Source organism: Tasmannia lanceolata, unplaced genomic scaffold (genome assembly GCF_043159265.1).
Source record: "Tasmannia lanceolata isolate RefF3 unplaced genomic scaffold, GAP_Taslan_0.1 ptg000037l, whole genome shotgun sequence".
Classification (NCBI taxonomy): Eukaryota; Viridiplantae; Streptophyta; class Magnoliopsida; order Canellales; family Winteraceae; genus Tasmannia; species Tasmannia lanceolata.
This window is the reverse complement of record NW_027518714.1, coordinates 48,446,730-48,471,214: the sequence shown is the minus strand read 5'-3', so window position 1 is coordinate 48,471,214 and position 24,485 is coordinate 48,446,730. Positions and strand designations below refer to the sequence as shown.

General features: G+C 48.8%; 1 long non-coding RNA gene across 1 annotated transcript in view; it reads right to left on the bottom strand.

Annotated features, from left to right (window-relative positions):
* Positions 1-1,543: 1,543 nt before the first annotated feature.
* Positions 1,544-24,485, bottom strand: part of LOC143860059 (uncharacterized) — a 36,013-nt gene continuing 13,071 nt past the window's right edge. Inside the window, exon 4 of the long non-coding RNA XR_013239567.1 lies at positions 1,544-1,687. This is a non-coding gene — a long non-coding RNA (uncharacterized LOC143860059). The remainder of the gene's footprint in view (positions 1,688-24,485) is intronic.

Below are 24,485 nucleotides of genomic sequence, written 5' to 3'. Positions count from 1 at the left end.
TGTTAGTGTCCATCGCAAAAGGCATTTCCCAGGTGGTCTGTCACATTTCAGGCCACCCATCTCTTGGATGGAGACAAAAGCTGTTGTCTTCATTCACGAGGTGGGTGGTCTGACATGCGACAGACCACCTGCGAATGCCTTTTGCGATGGACCCTAGCAAATCCCTTTTTGGTAAGATTACCTAATAATTTTATTATCTAGAATGGAACACGACAAAGAAGTCAGTGAGACATCCTGCATATAATCATCCCAAATTAATCTTCTCCAATATGGATGCGTGGGAACTTGTGAAATAAGAAGTCCATTACGAAAAAACTTTACAAGAGATCGTGCATATAATCATCCCAAATCAATCTTCTCCAATATGGATGCAAAGAAACTTGGGCAATCTGAAATCCATTAGCAAAGATCTTTAGCATTAGGGTAGACTACTAAAAGGGCACGGCGTTGCACGTGAAACTGATGAGAGGATAACAAATGTAGAAGTTTTAGGCGTTAAAGAAGCATACCATATGTTTATGCTTAACAAAACTTGGAGTGGTGGTATTTGAAGAAGGGCCCATTTTCATCACTTGGGACACCCAGCAGAGCAGAGTAACAATGACTACATCGGGGCTGATGTACTTCACGTCAGAAGGATTCAACGGATTTGATTGCCACATACACTGCAGTTGGGTGTCCCATGTGATGAAAAGGGGCGCATTTATCATTTCCCTTGAAGAATCATAATCATTCAAGAACCGACATCTTACAAAATGGAGATAAGGAAATTATAAGGTTTAATGACCAACAAAAGCACAGGGAAAAAAACTTGACATCAATGTCCTTGAGCTTTCATGCATTACTAATACATTTAATCATCCGAGGGAATAGACTTTCTAGGCCATAGCATTATTAAGGCTTTCGAATACCTTCTAAAAATTACGAACTTTGGTACAAAAAATGTTTGAGCCTGATAGACCACAAGTATAATACCATTTTAATAAAAAAGGGACCTGAAATAGAATATTATGTGACCGGCGGATCACGAAAGTTATGAAAGATCTCCCACCAAGTCGTACATACGGCTTTCCACATTCATTGGGTCCACAATGTACCTCTTTACTTCATTGCCTATGTTTCTTACCACATTTCTCTTCTGTGTAGAGATGTTGAGGATGCGATCTTCAATGCTTCGCTTCTCATTCTCGGAATAGAAAAATTGCAAAAGCATTACTGTGGTTAAAGAGTGTTAGATGATGAATGAAAAAATGCAAAAGCACTCTTGGAATATTGGCTGATGAATGAAACCTATATTCTTTTAATTGTGTTGAGTGGAATAAAATAAAACCAACAGGTGTAAAGACTGCAGAAATTTTTTTTTACAGAAACAACCAAATATGTAGATCTCTAAGATTCCAATTTCAAAGTAGAATACAAGCATCAAACACTATAGTGAAGATAATCAATGGGTAACAATTAGTATGTTTTGTGAAATGTGATTTATGAGGCAAACAAATGGCAACATAAGAATTTTGTTTAATGGTAGGCAGCATAATTAGAAAAGCCTTAAAAAGGATTGGGGACAGAAATAATAAGTAAACATACCATCACAATCCTTGGACATCTCAAATTCTCTAACATACTTGAGGAGGGTAACTTGAGTAAATTTGAGCTTCACCTTGGCTTGTCAGTTCACTCACTTATCCTGCACATAGCAACTATTATTAGTTCTCATAAATTAATAAAAAAGCACGCACAACCTGCTTTTCAAATTTCAAACCAGCTTGAAGCAAGATGTCTCAAATAACCCATGGTGAATATCCACAAACAGGGACTTGTAGTTCTTCTAGAGCTCAAAAGTGAACCTAGGAAGAAGTAAAGTCCTTCATAGGACTTTGCTCAAAGAGTTTGATGCATGCATCCAGCCCTAACTGGTCTGAAATATTCTTTTGCATTATGTAATAGAGAAAAGGAAATAAAAGACCAGCAAATTGTACGTCTAAAAAAGATAAAAATTTGAAAAGTGGAGCACTTATGAATACCGTATTATCTGATGCAACATGTTTACAGGACGAGCGATTAGCAGTAGAACTGAAATTGAGTATCATATCTGGTTATTCAGTTTCATGGTCTTGGCAATGATGAGGATCTTTACATGGAGGGAACCTTAGTAAGGTAGAATGTTCCATGAGACAGTAAGCTTCTGTCCTTGGTGGACAACTTACAAAATCCTTGGCCCCATAGAGATGCCCTATCACCTACGTATTTTCGAGAAATTTTTCGGGTGGACACCGCACAAAATCCTTGGGATCGGGTTGATTCCAATTCACATTTTAGAAAAATCTCAATCCGACCCAACCCAACTTTGACTTATTGATCATGCAATCCACCTTTTCCTATTAAGGACTATAAATTTTGCAATATTCCTAAAGTACTACCCATTGTAGAAGAATCAGAAAACTTTTTACAGAACTTTTTTTTACAAATGAATTTTGTGACCTTCATCACCATTTTTTTCACATCATTTCTTAATTATCCATTGTGATATCAATGACGTATATGACCAATGAACTTACTCTCTCCAAGAACAAAAGACTACGCACAATGTACCCATTAACAGTAACCATATATATAGGGAAGTGATAAATCGACCACCAAATATCGTAAATCGACCCCCTATGTGTTTCTCTCCATCAATTCTACATGTTCCTAAATGTCACTTTAGTTTCTTATTGTTTTATTTGTAGTAAGCATATATTGGCTCTCAAAGTCAACATCAACATTTCTCAGATATCTTTGATCTATCTCCAAGCATCAACTAACAAAGCTCTATAAAGAGCCAGAATGCATTACCCCTACCTAAAGCCCCATCTCCTCCCACAACCATCCAAACTTTCAAGTTGGGATAAGAGGATATATCAAAGCATCAGCATTCATAGAGCAGCTTCATTCTCACATATCAGCATTACCACCAATTTCATCCCTTTTTCAAAGACCTCACATCTCTTGAGCCCTTCTTCTGCCTCATCTTCATAATCACCTTCGTCTTCGGCTATCGCATCCTGACACCGCTGATATTCTGACACCGGATCGTTCATGAGGCTGAATGCTGTCGCATCCTGATACCGCTGACATTCCAACATCAGATCGTTTATGTTGCTTTCAGCCTCCAAAAATTCCATCTTGTCCATCCCCCCTCCAGTGTACCAATAGAAGAAAGATTTCTGTCTAAACATGACAGTAAACTGGTCTGACACTCTGTGTCAGTCGGTAACATCTCCTGGATTGAGTTTCCAATAAAAGTTGCAGCCATGGGCAGCCCCCGAGGGGGGATGTCGCATAAACTTGACTTCACATTGTTGGGGATCCATTGACCTTCAACGAACTTCAGTTCTTGTTCTGCACGTTGATCATGATCTGCTCATCTACTTGGTGCTCATCTTGCTTCTAAACATGGCAGAGGCAATCAAATAGCAGCCATGGCAGGGGCATCCGCATACATCATGTTCTTTGAATCCTACATTCGCTGGGTTAGCTCAGGGACAGAGGGAGGTACTGCTGAGACACCCCTGAGGTTAGAGGGGCAAAACCAACCATGAAGAAGTGGAGACGGATGTGGACCCAGATCCCGAGGACGGTGAGCGAGGGACACGAGATCCCACGTTAATCCTCTAAGATCTCCACAATGTGAAGGAGAGCTCTACTAAGGAACTCTCGAAATGATGCCACTCACAGCATGGGTGGCGATATAAATGAGATACCTCTCGATTCAAGGGCTAGCCCGGAACCAAGATGTACCTATAACAAAGAAGAGTCGCCATCCAGGGAAGTAGGCCCTGGATCCCATGAAATACTCTGTTGCAACGGATAACCAGAGATACAAAAGTCCGTGCCTGATGACGAATGGGGAAGGTGTTAAGCACCCCCAATTCGCCCAAGTGCAAGCACCTGGTCTCTTATGCTATTTTTAATTAATTTTGAAGAGTTTTGGGCTAAAATCATGTGAAATGGGAACGAGTATCCCCGAAGAAACGTCTATCTAAGCATGCATGACCCGGGGATGGGCAAAAGAAAATAAACATCCAAATCCTAACTCACCGCATCTACTCCTAACCCATCACATCTAGGAAAGCAATAACATCCGCATGCACAGCTACAGCTAAGCAAGTAATAGCATATATGATAAGCAGAAAAGCAGTAAATATCTACAGCTAAGCATGTGAGACTAAATGCACAAGGAATAAGCAAGCTGAAAGTAAACACACAAGGAACCAAAGACAAACATACGATAAACTAAAAGATGTGAGGGAAGAAAGGAATCAGAAAATAGACGGTATGTGCAAACCCAAAATGCCAGGGAAAAGAAAATGGGACATACGATAGACTCAGGGAGCGATTCTAAGGGAATCGAGCTCAGTGATCCTGATCCGCTAAAGATCGGACAAGTCTCGCGATCGTCATAGCCTATTGTTGGGCTCGGCTAGAGCAATCCCTGTGAAGGGGCCACGCTACGTCGTCGCCCGTCCCAAAACCCGATAAAACATCTGAAAACCGATAAAATCGGAAAACCCCGATCAAAATCGGAAATGAAATGAAAGGAAGGCTCCGAGAGACCTGGTAATCACCATCCTTGCCCATTTTGGTTTTTGTATTTTTGGGGAAAGCTTGAAAGATATTTTTAGATGCTGAAATGATTTTTTTTAAGGGTTTAAATGATTTTATTGAAAAGTTTGACTGAACTTGGGACGAGAATCCCAAGCTGCCTACGTACCCTGTAGAAAGGGATCAAGCCAACGTAGTTCGAATGCTTTTCGAAATACGCTTTGAGTGTTTTTTTATATTTTTTGGATTTTTGTTATTTGATTTTTATGTATTTTTATCCCTTCTGATCGAAAGGGGGGTTTTGGCTCAAGAGGTTGCCGTTCGTCATTGCCTAAACCCGACAAGGGTTCCCAAAATCGATAGGATCTCGAAACGCAAAGAATCTCGAGGAACTTGAAAAGAATGACCCGAAAAAGAAGGAATCTCTAAATTAGAATGGCAAACATGATCCGCATTTGAACCATATGCTAAATTGAAGGGTAGAACCTTACCTGAGTAGATGTCCAGAGTGGGTGGACAGTGGGTGGACTTTGGCCTTCGTTTCCCTTTATCAAAGCTCCTTAGAAAATATCTTTTCTATTCATCTATCCAAACGATGAAGGATTTAAATACATGAGCAGTGGATATGATGGTCACAGTGACTATAGGTGAGGAAAGAGGGGGGGAGGTAGTGGAGAATAGGATTTGGGTTAAATTCGATAGGAAGTTGCAGATGGGGTGGTCGGAGGTGGCTGATGGTAATAATTTGAAGAGGAGGTGGTTTGACAGCAAGGGAGGGTGATGGAATTGATGAGCCTGGTGGCTGTAGTGAGCCTTCTTGGTGGCTGCTAATGGGTTAGTGGTCGGAGAAGGTTGTGGGTTTTCAATAGATAAAAAAAAAACGAAATGGGTTTGAGAATGATGGTTGAGATTGGGAGGTGGCTGTTGGAGGAGATCGTGGGTTTTGGTTTTGGAAGTTGAAGGTGGAGTGGGGTCGGAAGAAGGGGGTGGCCGGGATGGTGGATGGAGGTAGAAGAAAATGGTCGGAGGTCGGATCGAAGGTAGGGTAGTCGAAACCGGCTGGATTTGCAGAGATGATGGTGGTGGTCAATGGTGGCTGACCTCCAAACCCACAAATCTCCTCTCTCTCTCTCTCTCTCTCTCTCTCTCTCTCTCTCTGTTTTTCCCCTTTTTTTTTTTGAATGGGGGTAATGGTGGTGGAGGGAGGAGAAGAGATGGTTTTTCGAAGTGGGTTTCGGTTTTTGGAGGTGGGGAAAATGGGTTTCGGCTTTGGGGGTTGAGGAAGGTGTAGGTGGAAGACGGTGGGGGATTTTCGAAGGGTTGGGTGGTGGTGGAGCTGGAGGTGGAGGATGGTGGAGGTGGGTGGAGGATGGTGGATGGGTTTCAGATTTTTTGAGGTGTAGAAAAGGGGGTTTCGGTTTTGGGTTTGGAGGAAGGTGGAGGTGGAGATGGAGGAGGGTTTTCGAAGGGTGGTGTTGGGGTGGAGATGGAGGTAGAAGACGGTGGTGGTGGTGCCGGATTTTCGAAATGCAGAAATGGGTTTCGGTTTTTGGGGTTGGGGAAAATGGGTTTGGGCTTCGGTGGTTGGGGGAGGTGAAGGTGGAGGATGGTGGAGGATTTTCGAAGGGTGGTGTTGGGGTGGAGATGGAGGTAGAGGACGGTGGTGGTGGTGCCGGATTCCGGTAAGGCCACCGGAATCAATGGAGGTTGGGGGTGAGTTTGAAATGGGTTTAGATGTTGAACTTTGGGGAGGTAGGGGGTGGCTGTGGTAAGAGGGTTTGGTGGTGGTGGATTGGGATGATGGCCTCTTCCCTCCTCTACTTCTCTCCTCTTTTTTTTTAGAAAAAAAAAAAACTCCTCTGCTGTTGTTCTCCTCTTCAAAAATGGGGCCCCTCCCTCTACCTACGAGACTCTTTTTTTTATAGTTAGGGTTGAAACCCTCTTTTAATCTCAGCCATCCATTCCCCTTTTTGATGAATTGGATCATCCCCACCCTTGATTCCTTATCCCTCTTGCCCTAATTCTATCCTAGAAACCCTAAAACCTAGAGTGCCTAGCTGATCCAAGCCCTACACCTCATCTCTTTAATCTAATGGCATATGTTTGTGGCTTGCAGAGGAAGCAATGGAGATTTCCAATAATGCCCTCCTGCAAATGGGAAGTGAAATATTATGCCCCCCCTTTCTCTCATGGGCAGCCCCCCATCTAGTGTATTTTATTTCTTTCTTTTGCACTTGAGTGGGCTGCCCCAAGTAAATAAAAATAAAAAAAAGACAAATATATCTTTCTCTTTTTAATACAAGGGCTTGGTATTGTCACACCTTCCTTGTTTAAATCAAACCCCTTTCATTTGCAAATGAAACAACCTCACCCTCGCTTTGATAATCACACAAACTCAGCTTGTCCTTTGACAGATTTTAATTCGAAAATGTACCCATTTAATCACGGTCTAAACACTAAGAGACAAGGTAAGCCAGTAAAATATCAAGGAGAGGTCGAGTTAGCATCATCCACACTTGAGAAATTCGCATAGAGAGGTGCCAATACCAAAACTCAGGGGTATTTTGTAATTCTTTCAAATTTTTGCGAAAATGAGATAGAGGATCAGGGCAATTGAACGAAGGGTGCCAATGGGGTTCAGAGATCACCCAGGCTTTCAAACGATTTCCAAAATATATGGAAATGGGCATTTTTAGGGTTTTCGGGTTTGATTTTTCGAAAATTTTGGGATTCGATTCCGGGATCTCGACTAAACTTCGGGATTGGGATTTTATTCGATTTCGAGAATTTATTCGATTTTGGGGGAAAATAGTCCAGTCAAAATGGGGTGTCTACAGATGCCCCTCTTTGGCAGAGGGCGCTTGTCGCACGAATGCCAAAGCTGAAGAGACAACACATTTTGATCGGCCCAAAATTTCAAATGAAAAAATACAAAAGGGATTGGATTTTTTTTATTGAATGGCAATTTGGACTTTGAACAATCAGGCGGAACCCACACGCACTGAAAATGAGGCTGGAACAATCAGGCGGAACCTTCACGCCTTGAAAATTGGAATTTTTGGTTAGGCGGGACGTTCGCGCACTAACAAACGCGAGATTTGGTTAGGTGGAACCTTCACACGCCAACCACAGGGAAGCTTTGTTATGTGGAACCATCACACAGTAACTAAAGAGGGAATTTTAATTAGGCGGGACCCTCACACACTAATCAAAAGGGGAAAGCCTTGTTATGCGGAACCCTCACGCAGTAACAAGCAAGGAAAATTTGTTATGTGGAAACCTCACACAGTAACAAAGGGTGGAATTTTAATTAGGCGGAACCCTCACGCACTAACCAAAAGGGAAAGCGTTGTTATGCGGAACCCTCACGCAGTAACAAGCAAATGGAAATTTGTTATGTGGAACCCTCACACAGTAACAAAAGATGGAATTTTAATTAGGCGGAACCCTCACGCACTAACCAAAAGGGAAAGCGTTGTTATGCGGAACCCTCACGCAGTAACAAGCAAATGGAAATTTGTTATGTGGAACCCTCACACAGTAACAAAAGATGGAATTTTAATTAGGTGGAACCCTCACGCACTAACCAAAAGGGAAAGCGTTGTTATGCGGAACCCTCACGCAGTAACAAGCAAAAGGGAATTTGATCGAGGAGTAAAACTCTTATGAAAAGATTGATACTCTCCTGCTTTTGATTGATTGATTGATTTGAATTGATTGATTTGGATTGATGGATTTGGATTGATTTCTTTGGAGATTACTTTGTCTCTCCAAAGAAGCGGGAACTATTTTTTTTTTTTTGCCTGTTGGATTGATTGATTGATTTGGATCGATTGATTGATTCAGATTGATCCCCTTGAGAATTGCTTTGTCTCTTGCCGAGAAAATGGGAGTGTGAGTTCCTTGCTGAGGACCGGACTCTCATGATTTGCTGGGATTTTGGATATTGACCCTTTTTTAAAGAATTGGATTTTGCTGGGGATTAAATGCTTTGAGCAGTTGACAGCAGACTCTCTGGGAGGTAAGATGCTAGACTCCCCTTGGGGACTAGCTTTGCTGTGAGCTGGCTATAAAGTAGGCTTAGCTGGGGAATTTGGAGGCCTGGCTCGAGATGTGCTTGAGCTTCTCTCATCTCAACTTGCCGGGGACATTGGTTTATTCTGATTGTCCTTGTGGATTTGACAGCTTTTATGACTTGGCGTGATTTGCCAAGTCATAAAAGATGCCCCTAGTGCATTTCATACTTCCATTACTAGAGTCTTAATAAAGCAATACAAATGCAGGGCAACAAATATTTTATTTCATGAATATTGGATTTACAAAGCTCTCTGCGTAGAGGAAACATGAGAACCATAAGATCAATTCTGCCTGAAAGGACTCTTTCCAATCTGCCAGCCAACAAAATTTCAATAGGCCTGATAGCTTGCTATTCTTCTGAACCTTGTTCTGATTTAATCTGTCTTCCGGAGACGAGACGTCTTGCTTTGGCGCCTGTCACCCCAGCTTTGGGAAAGGTACAGACCATACAAGACCTTGAAGATTTTGACTTGACACGCGACAGACTTCGACAAGTGACAAGTAAAAGACATTGACAAACACAGGACTTGGATTTCGAGAAAGACTCAACTTGCTTCTTGACCTGACCAACATTTTAAATTGGTGAAGGTTAACCACTCTTAGAGTGACTCGAATACCATGCTTAAAAGTGATTCATTCCCTGTTCGGTATTACCGTCATGGTCATTAAACCCCTTTGATTGCTTAGTCTTAAATGCCCCTTATTTAGAGGAATATCAAAGTAAGTCATGCTGGCACTATTCAGACTTTAATGATGCCATTATTGGGTTACAAGTCTTGTCTGCCTCCAGTTGTTCAGCTTCTTTAGAGGTCACTACCACTGACCAGATTGCCATTTTCAAGTTTTCAATCTGGCGGACCGCTTGCCTTAATTTTTGCCTGAATTGCTCTTGCGAGTTTTCAATCCAGCAGGCTCACACCTTAATTTTTGCCTAAGCCGCCCTTTCGGGTTTTCAACTTAGCAGGTGAATGACCCTAACTTTTGCTTAGATCGCCCTTGCGGGTTTTCAATCTAACGGGCCTTCAGACTCCAATTTTTTTTCTTTTACTTTTTTTTTTTTTTTTTTAGCTACAAACCTTTGCCTATTGCACCAAAAGGACTTTTTAGGTAGGTTAGGGTTTGAAGGGACGAAATTTTGATAAGTTCTCCAAGGTTTCGACCGAATCCGGACTAGCCAGACTGCCTACGTACCCCCAAAGGATGAGGATCAGGTCGCGCGTAGTTCAAGGCACAAATGCCCCTAGTTTATGGGTTATGAAAATAGAATATTTTGATTTTGTGTAAGCTCAAAAGGGTTTTGCAAAGGATTCTTTTGATATGTTAAGTAAGAATTTTTAGTTTGAAGCTCTGGTCGGCCAAGGAAGGCCTTCTGGTGCCTTAAGCATAGTATTTCTTGAGTTGGTCAAGGTTTGTTGGCTCTGTTAGTTTTTCTCCATTTTCATCGAGGAGTCTGACGGCTTTTCTAGGCAGGACTTCGTCAACAATGTATGGACCTGACCATTTTGGCTTGAATTTACCCCTGGGATCATATACCGATGCCCGGAAGGATTTCAGAACAAGATCTCCTTTCTTGAGGTCTCGAACTCGAACTTTCTTGTTGAAGGCTCTCTCGACACGGCGCTGATACCCCTGAACATGGTACAATGCTTTCAGCCTCTTTTCGTCAATCATTTGTAACTCTTGATATCTAGCTTGAGCCCAAACAGATTCTGGCAACCCAGCTTCCATCATCACTCTCAGGGAGGGAATTCGCAGTTCAACAGGCAAGACAGCTTCCATTCCGTACACCAGAGAATATGGAGTTGCGCCTGTAGAGGACCTGATCGACGTCCTATAGGCCCACAAAGCATACGGGAGCTTGTTCGACCAATCTTTGTAAGTCTCGGTCATCTTGCTGATGATCACCTTGATATTTTTGTTAGCAGCTTCAACAGCTCCATTTGTTTGGGGTCTATATGGCGAAGACTTATGATGCTTGATCTTAAACTCCTCACACAGGCGCGCCACCTCCTTTTTGAAATGGGACCCATTGTCTGAAATTAGTTCATGTGGTACTCCATATCTGCAAATGATATTCGCTCTGACGAACTTCGCAACAGAAGCCGAGGTCAACGATGCATACGAAGTAGCTTCTATCCACTTTGTGAAGTAATCGATGGCAACCAAGATATACTCATGCCCACTAGAAGACTTCGGACTTATCTTCCCGATGATATCTATTCCCCATACTGAGAATGGCCACGGCGAAGTAAGAGAATGTAACTGAGAAGGCGGCACATGGATGAGATTGGCGTAGACCTGACATTTGTGACATTTCTTCACATAGGCGTAGCAATCTGCTTCCATCGTCGGCCAGTAATATCCAAGTCTGAGAATCTTTCTTGACAACATCTTTCCATTCATATGCGGCCCACATACTCCTTGATGGGGCACAAATACGGCTACGCTCCCAGATATCGCCACGTGTCATCCATGCACGAGCAGAGCCCAACCATCATGAAGAAGGGTGTTGGAAAACGGCAAAGACCACACATTCATGACACATGTCGCCCTCTCACCACCCAGGCCTCATCATCACAAATTAGGGAAGGAAATGGCCGCCAAAGCCACGCGCGCCGGCGAGGCAGAGGGACGGCCCAATCTTGCAAAGGAAGTTTTTCCCTCCATAATGATGAAAAGGGCCGCGCACCTCCCTTTAAAAGGGGAGGGAAAGGAAGAAGAGGGGGACCCTTTTTTTCTTTTGGCCCCGGAAAGCAGGGAATTCACCCATCCTCCACCCCGCAATATCGGAAAAAGAGGCGAGGCAACAACAGAGGAGGCCAGGAATCCCATCCTGCCCTCCCTGCTAGTCCCCTCCGACTCACTCATTTATGCACCCAGAAATGTCCCCGCGCACCGGCCCTGGTAACCCTGGCCAAAACTCCCTCCCTTTCTAGCTGTTCTTTATATTGACTGGTCAAAGGATCTGACTTGGGTGTCGAAGTGGTCGTCCGGGACCCACCCCTGACCCCCTTTTGTTTGTGATTGCAGACCCCGCGGAGGCCCTCTACCGACCGCGCGATCGCAGACCCGGATCCAGACGCCATCATATTGGCGCCATCCGTGGGACTCGTCGAGTAACTGAACGCCTTATGGCGATGAGAAACCACACCCAACAGCCAGAAACAGGGGTAATAACCAGGAGTCAGGCCCAGCGCGCACAAGCCAGCTCCTCAAGCTCCCAAGAGAGAAACTCACCGCCTTCGGACCGACCCCGACCCTCCTCTAGCACGCCGCAGATGGTCCCCACCATGGAGATGTTCAACGAACTTCGCAACAAACTACTCCAGCGTTTGCCTCTTCCGGCTTCGGAAAAGCCCCGGACGACACGGGACCGGACAGAAGCCTACGACGAAGGCAACGAGGAACAGTTAGGGGAATGACATCCCCGGCGAAAGCGAGCGCCGACTCGCAGAACGGCGTCCCCATCAACAAATAGCCCCTCGCCCCACGCAACCGGGGGACACCAGCGAGGCAGCGGGAGACAGGTTACTAACAGCCGCGCCCCCCCTGTCCAAGATACCCGTCCCAGGGAACCGCCCTTGGCTCAGGCAGAAGAAGTTGCAACATCGGCACAACCGCCCAGCTTGGATCCAATAGCGGACCTGCAAAGGCAAATCCGAGAGGTAAAACTAGAAATGAAAAAACCCTACGCCCACGGCATCCTCGATGAGTGGGAAAGGGAAACGGCATCCCCGTTCACCTCAGAGGTCTTAAAGACCCCCGTAGAAGCAGGCGTAGACCTCTCCCGCTTCGGTCTATACGACGGGAGCACGGACCCCCTCGAGTTCCTCCAGACTTTCAAGAGAGTAATGACGCTTCGAGGCGCGTCGGATGGATTCATGTGCAGAGCCTTTGCATCCCTACTAAGAAAAACCGCCAACGACTGGTACATGAGATTGGAGCCCGACTCCATCGCATCCTTCCACGAATTCGGGCGAAAGTTCAGCACAAGGTTCGCCAACAACCGCCTCCGCCATGATCCCGCGGACGCCCTCCTAGCCCTCCGCCAAGGCAGAAACGAGACCCTAAGAGACTTCATGTTGAAGTTCAACGCCGAATTGGCTCAACTCTCCAACATGGACGTCCAGATAGCGGTCGCCACACTAAAGCATGCCACCACCGATCCGAATCTTAAGCTGTACCTCACCCTCAAGCCCCCGCGGGACCTACAGGAGCTTGAATCAAAGGCTGATAAGTTCGTCCGAGCAGAAGAAGCCTGCGCTCGAGAACAGAATCGGCCCGGTCCCGACGAGAGAAAAAGCGACGGCCGAAGGGCCATAAGGCCACGAACCGATGAAAGACAGACGGGCCGTAACCCTATCCCCGTCTTCGAAAGGCTGGGAACCGCCCCGCTAAAGTTCCCCCTCTCCCACGTTCTATCAGCTATTAGGGATCAGGGTCTCCTGACCCCCCCCAAGAAAATGGCCACAGATCCAAAGAAGAGGTCCCCCAGGAAATTCTGCGAATTCCACGGGGACCACGGCCACGAAACTGACCACTGCTTCCACCTCCGCCTCCAGCTGGAAAGGCTGGCCGAAGAAGGACACCTAAACCAGTACCTCAGGAGTCCTGACAAAAGCCCATGCGAGGCCCAGCGCCCGCTCGACGAACCCAGAGGTAGGCATCGGTTACCAAACCGCCGCCAGTCCACAAGCCGACACCGATCCCCCGGTAGGCATCACTCACCAAACCGCCGCCGGTCCACAAGCCGACACCGATCCCCCGGTAGGCATCACTCACAAAGCCGACGCCGATCCCGCAGCAGACACGACACGAGCCGCCACCAGCGCCCCCGAAAAGGCGACCCCCCGAACAGCCACAGGCTCGCGAGCAACCGCCTACCATCATAGGAAAAATCAATATCATCGCAGGCGGGCCCGCGGCGGGAGGGCCGACAACAGCCGGTCGGCGGGCATACGCGGAACGGGTACTCTCCATGGATATACCTTCCAAGAAGGCCTGAACAAATCCACCCCATGAAAACCAGATCATCACTTTTTCCAACAAAGACCTCGACGGGCTGCAAGTCCCGCATGATGATGCACTGGTCATCAGGCTAGTCGTCGCCAACTTCGATATAGGAAAAATCTTGGTGGACACAGGAAGCTCTGTCAATGTGCTACACCTCGAAACTTTCGAAGAAATGAAGCTGGGCAGGGAAAGGTTGGGACCCGCAGAATACTCCATCTACGGTTTCTCCGGGGCATCCGTACAGGTAGACGGCAAGATCGACTTGCCCGTGACTTTCGGAGCGTACCCCTTGCAGAAAACCATCCTGACCACCTTCCTAGTCGTAGACATACCGTTCACCTACAGCGCCATCATTGGGCGCCCTGCTCTCAGAGACTTGGGAGCCGTAGTCTCCACCCCCCATCTCAAGATGAAATTCCCCACTCCGAACGGAGTGGGAGAGGTCAGGGGACAACAAATGATAGCACGCCAGTGCTACGCGGCAAGCTTGAGAGGAACCAACGCCCCAGCCGAAAACTTCACAATCGGCAGTGAAGACCCTCGGCAGCGGGCTCGCGCAATCAGAGGAGAGCCCGCCGAGGAGCTAGACTCCATCCCCCTGACCCAAGATCAGCCGGAGAGACAAGTCCGGATAAGTTCCATGTTAACAGGCCCCTTGCGAGACCAGATGATCAACTTCCTCAGAATAAACAAAGACATGTTCGCATGGTCCGCCAAGGACATGCCCGGGATACCCAAGGAAATGGCCGACCACAAGTTGAATGTGAACCCCGCCCTTAAACCCGTCCGGCAGAAAAAGAGGAACTTCGCAGTAGAGCGCCAAACTCACATAAAGGCCGAAGTGGAAAAACTGCTACAAGCCGGATTCGTCAGGGAAATCCGGTATCCCGAGTGGCTGTCAAACGTCGTGATGGTCAAGAAAGCTAGCGGAGGATGGCGGGCCTGTATAGACTTCACCGACCTCAACCGGGCCTGCCCAAAAGACCCCTATCCCCTCCCGCGCATTGACCAACTCATCGACGCCACCTCCGGACACGAACTTCTCACCTTCTTAGACGCATTCTCAGGCTACAATCAGATCAAAATGCACGAGCCAGACATCCCGAAAACAGCGTTCATCACCGATCAGGGCGTCTATTGCTACACTGTCATGCCCTTCGGGTTAAAAAACGCAGGCGCCAGCTACCAGCGGCTCGTGAATAAGCTATTCCAAACGCAAATTGGAAGGAACGTGGAGGTGTATGTCGACGATATGCTGGAAAAAGCCTGGAAGCCGCCAGACACATCTCCGACCTTCAGGAAACTTTCGACACCTTACGACGAGCCCGAATGAAGCTGAACCCCGCGAAATGCGCCTTTGGGGTAACTTCCGGAAAGTTCTTGGGGTTCATGGTCAGCCAAAGAGGGATCGAGGCCAACCCAGAAAAAATCCAGGCCATCCTAGACATGGAACCCCCGACGACAGCAGTAGAAGTACAGAGGCTCGCAGGACGGATCACGGCCCTCGGCCGATTCATGCCCAAATCAGCAGAGAAGTGCCAACCCTTCTTCAAACAATTAAAAAACATACGGGAATTCGAATGGACCCCGGCCTGCCAAGAGGCCTTCGACTCTCTGAAGCAATACCTCCAGACACCGCCCGTACTCGCCAAACCCGAGCCGGGGGAAGAGCTATTTTTATATCTGGCCGTCAGCCCCACGGCAGTAAGCGCGGTGTTGGCCAAACAAAGCGACAAAAAGGAACACCCTGTGTACTACGTGAGCAAGACTCTCCACGGTGCAGAAATCCGATACTCGAACATAGAGAAATTCGCCCTCGCAGTCGTCAGTGCCGCTCGAAAGCTCCGCCCCTACTTCCAGGCTCACCCCATAGTCCTGCTGACCGACCAGCCCCTCAGGAAGATTCTCCAAAAACCAAAGACCTCAGGTAGGATGGTAAGTTGGGCCATCGAGTTGGGCGAGTTCGACATACAAGTCCTCCCAAGGCCGGCTATCAAATCTCAAGCCCTCGCTGACTTTATAGTGGAATTCACGGCCCCGGCCGAAGAACCAGCAACAATGGGGAGCGGCGGGGGCCCCACTGCGCACACAGTTTGCGACGACGGGATGCAGGACTCCTCGGAACAGAACAGCGAGACCCCTTGGATCCTGCACGTTGACGGCTCCGCCGGCAATAAAGGACACGGAGCGGGAGTGGTCCTCCACGGCCCAGAAGAGTTCACACTGGAATATGCCCTCAGATTGGATTTCAAAGCCTCCAATAACGAGGCCGAATACGAAGCCTTACTAGCAGGACTAAGTCTAGCCCCGGAGCTCGGCGTGGACAAGTTGAAAGTCTATAGCGACTCACAGCTTGTCGTTAACCAAGTAAACGGAATATACGAAGCCAAGGGCTTCATAATGAAAAAATACCTCCACAAGGTAAAAGAGAAACTGCAGTGGATGGGAGAGGTAGAGATCCTCCAGGTGCCGCGAGACATGAACAACCGAGCGGATGCATTATCAAGAATGGCCGCCGAAGAGACCCATGACTTCGGCGCCGTGCTCACAGAAATCCTGCCCCACCCCAGCATCGACGAGATACAAGTTCTGGAGATTCCACCGGGGCCAAACTGGATGGACCCCATCATACGATACCTGAAAGACGGTATACTACCTGCAGATAAGCTGGAAGCCCGGCGCCTAACCGCAAGAGCCGCCCATTACATGGTCCACGGGCCCAGGCTCTACAAACGGTCATACACATGGCCGTACCTCCGATGCCTGGTACCCTCCGAATCAGACTACGCGCTACGAGAAGTACATGAAGGGATCTACGGAGACCATGGAGGCGGCAGGACCCTAGCCCAAAAAATTGTAAGGCACGGCTACTTCTGGCCCACGGTCCTTAGGGACGCCAAGGAATTCGTCAAAAAATGCAGCCCATGTCAAAGGTACGCAACCACCCCCCACCAACCGGCTACACCGTACACCGCGATAGCAAGACCCCTGCCTTTCGCCATGTGGGGCATGGATCTACTCGGACCATTCCCCAAGGCCCCCGGGGGGCATACAATGTTATACGTCGCCATCGACTACTTCACCAAGTGGGTTGAGGTCAAAGCCGTGGTGAAACCCAATTCCAAAGCGACGAAGAAGTTCTTCTATCACGACGTCGTTTGCCGTTTCGGCATTCCAAAGACCCTTGTAATAGACAACGGTCCCCAGTTCGCAAGCGCCGAATTTGGCAGATTCTGTGATAGCCTAAGCATCGAACACCGTTTCGCCTCCGTAGCACACCCGCAGGCCAACGGGCAGGTCGAGGTAACCAACAGGATTTTGCTACAAAGTCTCAAGAAGAGATTGGGAGAAGCCGGAAAAAACTGGCTGGACGCACTCCCTAGCGTCCTCTGGGCCTATCGAACAACACCACGGACCGCAACTGGAGAATCCCCTTTTAGCTTAACCTTTGGGACCGAAGCGGTCATTCCGCTAGAAATTGGCCTCCCCAGCTTCCGCACCGCGAATTACGACGAGCAGGGAAATTCCGAACTCCTCCGGAACAACCTCGATCTCGTGCTCGAGAAAAGAGAGCAAGCCCTCTTCCGAACCGCCACCTACCAGCAAAAGGTGGCACGATACTACAACGCCCGGGTAAAAAAGCGTTCGGTAAAACCTGGAGATCTGGTGCTACGGCGTGCAGAGGTATCAGACCCCCGCAACACGGGTAAGCTCGCACCCAAATGGGAAGGACCGTACAAAGTCGTTCGAGCACTTCGACCCGGGGCCTACCAACTAGAACGCCTCGATGGGACCCCGGTCCCTCGCAGTTGGAGCATGGACAACCTCCGAAAGTTCTATCAGTAAAACGACAGGGTAAGTTCCGTGCCTTTCTTTTAAAAATATGACAAGTGTTTTGGTTTCCTTTTTGTGTTCTAGAAGCAAAGATGTATTGTTGTCAACAAATTAATGGAAAAGCACTTCTACAAAAGCAGCGTACATCTCCACTTTCCGGCCCACGATAAATGAGGGACCCGAAAGAAAACAGGGAGTGAGACAGAGGTAACATCGGGGCCGATCCCCCCGAGAATACCCTAAAACGCTCCCCATGAAAAAAAAGACCTCCCCCTTTAAGGGCAGGCGGGACCCATTAACCCCGAACTGATCATTCGAGGGGAAGATAGTCCTCCCATAAACAGACGCCCTACGGGGTGCACTAAGAATACCCTCACCAACAAAATTCACAAAGGCCTGAGGACCAACAGCAAGAACTCGAAAACCTCGCGGCGCATCGTATATATGCAGAGATGTCAATACGGTTACATACCAAACAAAAAAATAGGTAGTTCAAAAGTTATTACAGACCAAATAACCAGGAACATTAAAAGAAAAGAGCAAGCCCCCCGAGGCCTTCACAACATCACTGGGCCCCCTCGGAAGTTTCGGCAACTACGCGATCCACCGGGGCGGCCACCTCCTCTCCTACCGGCTCCACCACTTCCGCCGGTATCGGCAAAGGATCAACCTCAGACTCATGCATCAGTTTATCGAGAGGGAAGGAAGGATCGACCTCTTGAACGCGCCGCCGGCATTCAGCAAACGCATCAATCTCAATATCCACGCTGAACGCAGCCGCAGCCTTAAAAAACTCCGCAGAGTCGCGCCATTCCTCCCGTGCCTTCACCAATTCCCGGGCATGAGTTCGCCGGGCCAGCGCCAACTTGTCCGACGCACGACTCCTCCCCTCCACAGTTACCCGGAGATCTTCCCGGAGTTGAGCAACAGTGTCATCAAAGGTCGCTCTCTCCGCCCGGGCTCTGCCCAATTCCTCGCGTAACTGCCGGTTTAGCTCCCCCACAGCACTTATCTCAGCCTCATCCTCAAGAAGGCACTGCACCATCCTCCTGGCATAACTTTGGGACTGCAAAAGGCAAGTTATCAGAAAAATTCCAACATACAATCTCGAAAACAGCGAGGAAAGAAAAATACCATCAGAAAACCGGCCACCCATTACTTACGCAGGAAGTTGATTGAAAATACTGAGCCCCCAGGGCCCTACGATCATAGCCCTTCAGCTCAGCCTCGTCACAAGGAAGGGCAGTTGTCACCCCTAGCTCCACCCCAACCCGGGGATTCGCAAGAACGCTGTCCTCAACACCAATCCTCCAGCCAGGCTTAAACAGTTCCCCTCGCATCTGGAAACTCTGCGGGGGAAGCTCCGCCCGCTCCAGAAGAAGCTTGGTCATTACCGCCCCCTCCATCCGACTTGGCACGTCCTCCGCAAAGATTGAAGGACACACCACGCGGCCGGCGACCCTCTTGACAGGATGCTCAGACCTCGGGGGTGAGGAACTAACCGGCCCCTTCTCTCCAACCGCTCGACCAGAGGGGCTGGAAGGCATAGATGTTGCGAGCCTCGCTTGCGACCGACCTAGCCTGGCCGCGGCCATAAAGTCAGAAGGAATTTTCTTATGGCTCGACAAGCCCGTTGTCACCGCCGCAACCTCCTTCCCCTTACCAACGTCACCAGAAGAAGACATCTCTCCTGCCAAAAACAAGAAAATAACAATCGCTCAAAGTAAAAAAAAAAAAAAAAGAGAGAGGAAGAGGGGAGGGGCTCACCACGATAGCTGGCTGAACTCTCCCCCGTTCCCTCGCCCGTGCAACGGACCCTCCTCTCCACAGCTCCCACCAAGCCAAACCTCTTCAGGCTCCTCTCCCACCTAAACTCGGAGACGTCAATAGCCTCCCCAGAGGCGAGCTTCCCCAAGTCAAACTTGCTGTAGTCAGACTCGTCGGGAAGGGACTTCCTCCGCCACTCAACGGAGCGCCTCCAAGAACGAGGAAAATCCCAGCCACCGTCCGATGGAGGGGTAACAAACACATACTCCTCCTTCCACTTCTTGATGGACGAAGGCAAGTTCGCTGCAATCTTCACCTGAGGACGCTGGGTCAGATAAAGCCAGCTGTCCTCCCCCTTCACCAACGGACTGAGGGCCACGCAGGCCCGGAGCAGCGGAAGGGTGGGCTGAACCTTATGAAGACCCGCCTTGGCCACAAAGGCCAGGAGTGTGCGCCAACTATTAGGCGCCAGTTGAGAAGGAGCCACTTGGTAAAACTCGAGGGCCTCTATTATAATGTCCAAGAGCGGGAACCTAACCCCCGCCCGGAAAGCTTCCACGTAGAAAGCTACCTCTTCCTCCGTGGTACCCCCACACACCCCTTCTACAAAGGAGGGGACTCTAATCCCATAATCATCGGGGATATGGAACTCCCTCCTAATTTTCTCCGCCGCCCCTTTTTCCAAAGTATTCCTGAAACACGCCACCCGGCCGGGACGAATAACGGCGCCAGGCCGAATGTCCCCAATCTCCGCCCCACGAGCATAAGAAACTCGAGCCGGAGATTCCGAAGCAGCGGCCCCCACCGACGACCCGGAGGCCCCGGAACTATCCCTCAACTCCGTGGGCTGCCGCACATCTTCAGCGACGCCGCTCCCACCCTCTACAGACAACCGCCTCCTCTTTCTCACCGGAGCCCTCTCCACCACCTCCACCGACGCGGAAGAGGGGCTCTGAGGCACAGTCGCAACAGACATCGTAAGCTATGAGACAAAGACACAGAACTCACCGAACGAAGCGTGGACGACAAGCAACACGTAGAAGAATCGCCGCGGAGAAAAACCCGTTCTAATCGAGGAAGACGAAGGAATAAAGTAAAAAATGAAATCCCCAAAAAGGCTTTAAAAAGGGCTAAGGTTTTGACACCTCTCGTTCGATCTCCCACCCTTTCTAAGTCGATGGGACGCGCACACGTGGCGCCGATTGAGAAACCCAAGGGAACCGCCATAAGTCGAAGCGCCATACGGAAAGGACGTCTCTACCCCTACCCACGACATAACTTCCCCAGCAAGCCATCCATACACCTCCACCAGATGGAAAAAACTGCGTTCATAAAGAAAGGGCTCGGACCCCGTCACAAGGGCCCGGCATACACCTCCACAAGATGAAAAAAAAAAAAAACCACGTTCGATGGCAAAGAGCTCGGAACCCGTCATAAAGGTACGGCTAGATACCCCATACAAAATACCACCGGGCCGAAAATATCGAACGCAGCGACAAGGGCTCAGAAATGCGCAAGATAGCAAGCATGCAAAAGAAAAGCAAACACGTAAGGAGAAAACACACATCAGAAACAGGAAAAAGAAAGGCACCATTCATAAACCACTTCCTCCTGGCCCAAAGGCCTACAAAAAGGGGAGTAAGGACAATAGGCACGCAGGCCCGAAGCCCCCAAGATCCCTAAGACAAAAAAAGAAAGCGCAAAGACAAGAGGCTTCCTCCAAAAATTCTGAAATCCCACCGCAATCAGCTCAGAGGGACTGGCCGCTGAAAGAGTTTTCCGCATCAGAAAGCTCCCTATCACTCTATTCCCCGTCCGAAGAGCTTCCCCAACGCCGATTCCCAGCAAAACGGGCCTGGTCATTTAACCAACGCACCCGGTTCCTCAGCAGATCGTTCTCCGCGCGCAAAGCAGCAATCTCCCGATCCATGTCCCTCATCCGGCTAAAAACCTCCATTCCCCTACGATGGACGCAGGAAAAGAAGGAACGGTTGCGGTGAATAAACGCTTCATGAGACTCCCTCTCATGCGGGGCAGGAGGACAATCCATGTCCCCCTCCGGAACCCCTCGCTGAGGCCCCAGCCCGCCAGAGTTTGCCTCAGGGTTATTCGGACGACTCCCGTCACGATCAGACCCACGATCGCCGCTCACAAAGAGACCCTGGAAAGGCGACGACATCTCGGACAAGCCTGAAGGAAGGCCGGAAGAAATCAAAAAGGCAAAGAAGAGACAAAGGGCGATCTTCCTGACTTCAGGAAAGCTCACCCCTTATAGAACCTTTATAGGAAACCCCGGCGTGGAAAAATGAAGCACTTACTACCCGCGTGTTCGTTTCCTACTGAATAATCAAGCGGCACCTCGGGAAGGAGCCGCCGGACGGAGCAGAATATCCGCTCGCACCCCAATGCTCCCATAAACGCCTTCACCACATTATCCTTTAACTATGCCAACGGGCCCGCTCCCCGAGGCCAATCAATGGACTAAAGGTCATATCACGATAACATACAAAGATGGCGCTATCACCGAAGCACGCCACGTGTCATCCTCAGGTCTACATAAAGCCTAACCTTCATAAAGGAAGTAGAGGGCAAAGGGCAAGATCATACGAATTCAACACGCTTCGCTATCCCGACCCCACGCAGGTTCGGGCCCAAAAAAAAAAAAAAGAAAAAAAAGAAAATCCTTGCAAACACAGAGATTCTCCATCACAAGCCAAGAACAACATTAAGAGATACGGCCCGAATACACATAAACTACCCATTGACATCCTCCTGGCCCATAGGCCTACAAAAATAAAGGGAAACAAAAAAAAAAAAAAAATAGCACAGGGCACGCAGGCCTCAGAAATCGCCGCCAGAGAAGGGGATAAACACGCAGGAAAACATAGAGAGCCAAAGCTTAATCGAAGAATGACTCCTCTCCAGAGGAGTTCCCCTCCTCCTCCCAAGAGGTCTCCAGCAGGGGGTCCACCTCATATTCCAACAGCTGCTCGTTGAGAAGATGAACTTTCTTCTGAAGAACCTCGTTCTCCCGCTTCAAGTCCTCGATCTCCTGACCCATCTTCGAAACACGTCCACGCAGTTCCGTTCCCTGACGATAGGCTCGAGAGAAAAACGACCACTCCCGGGCAACGCGGGACCTGGACAAACTGTCCTTCCTAGGCACGGAAGAAAGGCGAAGGGGGGGAAGCCCGACGAAGCACCTGGACCCCTCTTAGCCTTCTTCCGACGAGCCACGAGATCCTCCCCCGGATCGGAGGACAAATCAGGGTCGCTCGACGACTCCTGGAGGAAACAGGCCTTGCCCCTAACTCGTGAAGAAGAGCCAGACATGTTGCTGGAGAATATACGAAAAGAGCCCCTACCGCAAAGGAAAGAAGAAGAGCGATGAGGAGCCACAAAAAGACACCAGGGTAATTCCCCTCTTTTAAACTTGGGAAAGAAATCTTGGTGCCTCGAGACAACGCAGCCTTCCTAACGACGCCGCCGCTTCCCAAGGACAGCCGCCGGATAAAACGGCACGTCTCCTCGCACCCCGGAGCCCTCGTAAATATCCTCATCATGACTTAGCTCGAACAAAACGTTACTCCCTTGGCCCATTCAATGGACCAAAGGAGTAAGGGGGAGTTATGATGGGGCACAAATACGGCTATGCTCCCAGATATCGCCACGTGTCATCCATGCACGAGCAGAGCCCAACCATCATGAAGAAGGGTGTTGGAAAACGGCAAAGACCACACATTCATGACACATGTCGCCCTCTCACCACCCAAGCCTCATCATCACAAATTAGGGAAGGAAATGGCCGCCAAAGCCACGCGCGCCGGCGAGGCAGAGGGACGGCCCAATCCTGCAAAGGAAGTTTTTCTCACCACCCAAGCCTCATCATCACAAATTAGGGAAGGAAATGGCCGCCAAAGCCACGCGCGCCGGCGAGGCAGAGGGACGGCCCAATCCTGCAAAGGAAGTTTTTCCCTCCATAATGATGAAAAGGGCCGCGCACCTCCCTTTAAAAGGGGAGGGAAAGGAAGAAGAGGGGGACCCTTTTTTTCTTTTGGCCCCGGAAAGCAGGGAATTCACCCATCCTCCACCCCGCAATACCGGAAAAAGAGGCAAGGCAACAACAGAGGAGGCCAGGAATCCCATCCTGCCCTCCCTGCTAGTCCCCTCCGACTCACTCATTTATGCACCCAGAAATGTCCCCGCGCACCGGCCCTGGTAACCCTGGCCAAAACTCCCTCCCTTTCTAGCTGTTCTTTATATTGACTGGTCGAAGGATCTGACTTGGGTGTCGAAGTGGTCGTCCGGGACCCACCCCGGACCCCCTGACCCCCTTTTGTTTGTGATTGCAGACCCCGCGGAGGCCCTCTACCGACCGCGCGATCGCAGACCCGGATCCAGACGCCATCACTCCTTCATGTGTTTGCTCTATGAGTTCGGCTGCCTGATCCTCATCTATACACAAGAGTTGGATTCCATCAAACGACCTTCTGTACAACTCCTCACCACAGATGATAAAGTTAAAGGCCAATTTCTGAAGAGACCTTCGCTCTTTTCCTGAAGCTTCCGACGGATGCCCCTTGCCTAAGATGAGGTTTTTGATATCTGTGTACCAAGGCTTGCCATCTGAACACCTCGCTGCTATTTCAATAGCGTTAACATGCGACGGGGCCCATTGAAGCCGTACTTCTAATGGTTGAACCTCCATTGCTGCAGAAATATCGAGCATTGAAGCCAGGGTAGCTAATGCATCCGCAAAATGATTCTTTGTTCGAGATAGGTGAGTGAATGTGATATTTCTGAATTTTCTGACCAGAGACTCTAAGTACGTATTATACGGGATCAACTTATCGTCTCTTGTTTTCCAGTTTTCGTTGGTTTGACAGATAATCAAAATTGAGTCCCCGAATACATCTAGGTCCTGAATGTGCATGGCCATGGCTGCTTCCAAACCTGCAATACATGCCTCGTATTCTGCCATATTATTTGTGCACTTGAACTGAAGTTTGATGGATATAGGGATATACTCTTTTCTTGGTGATACCAACACCGCCCCTATACCTTGGCCTCGATTGTTGACTGCTCCATCAAAGTACATCAACCACTTTGTGTCTGGAACTTCATCTTCCACAGTCATTATCTCCTCATCTGGAAACTCTGCTTTCAAAAATTCATTATTTTCTGCTGGTGAATCGGCTAACTATTCAGCT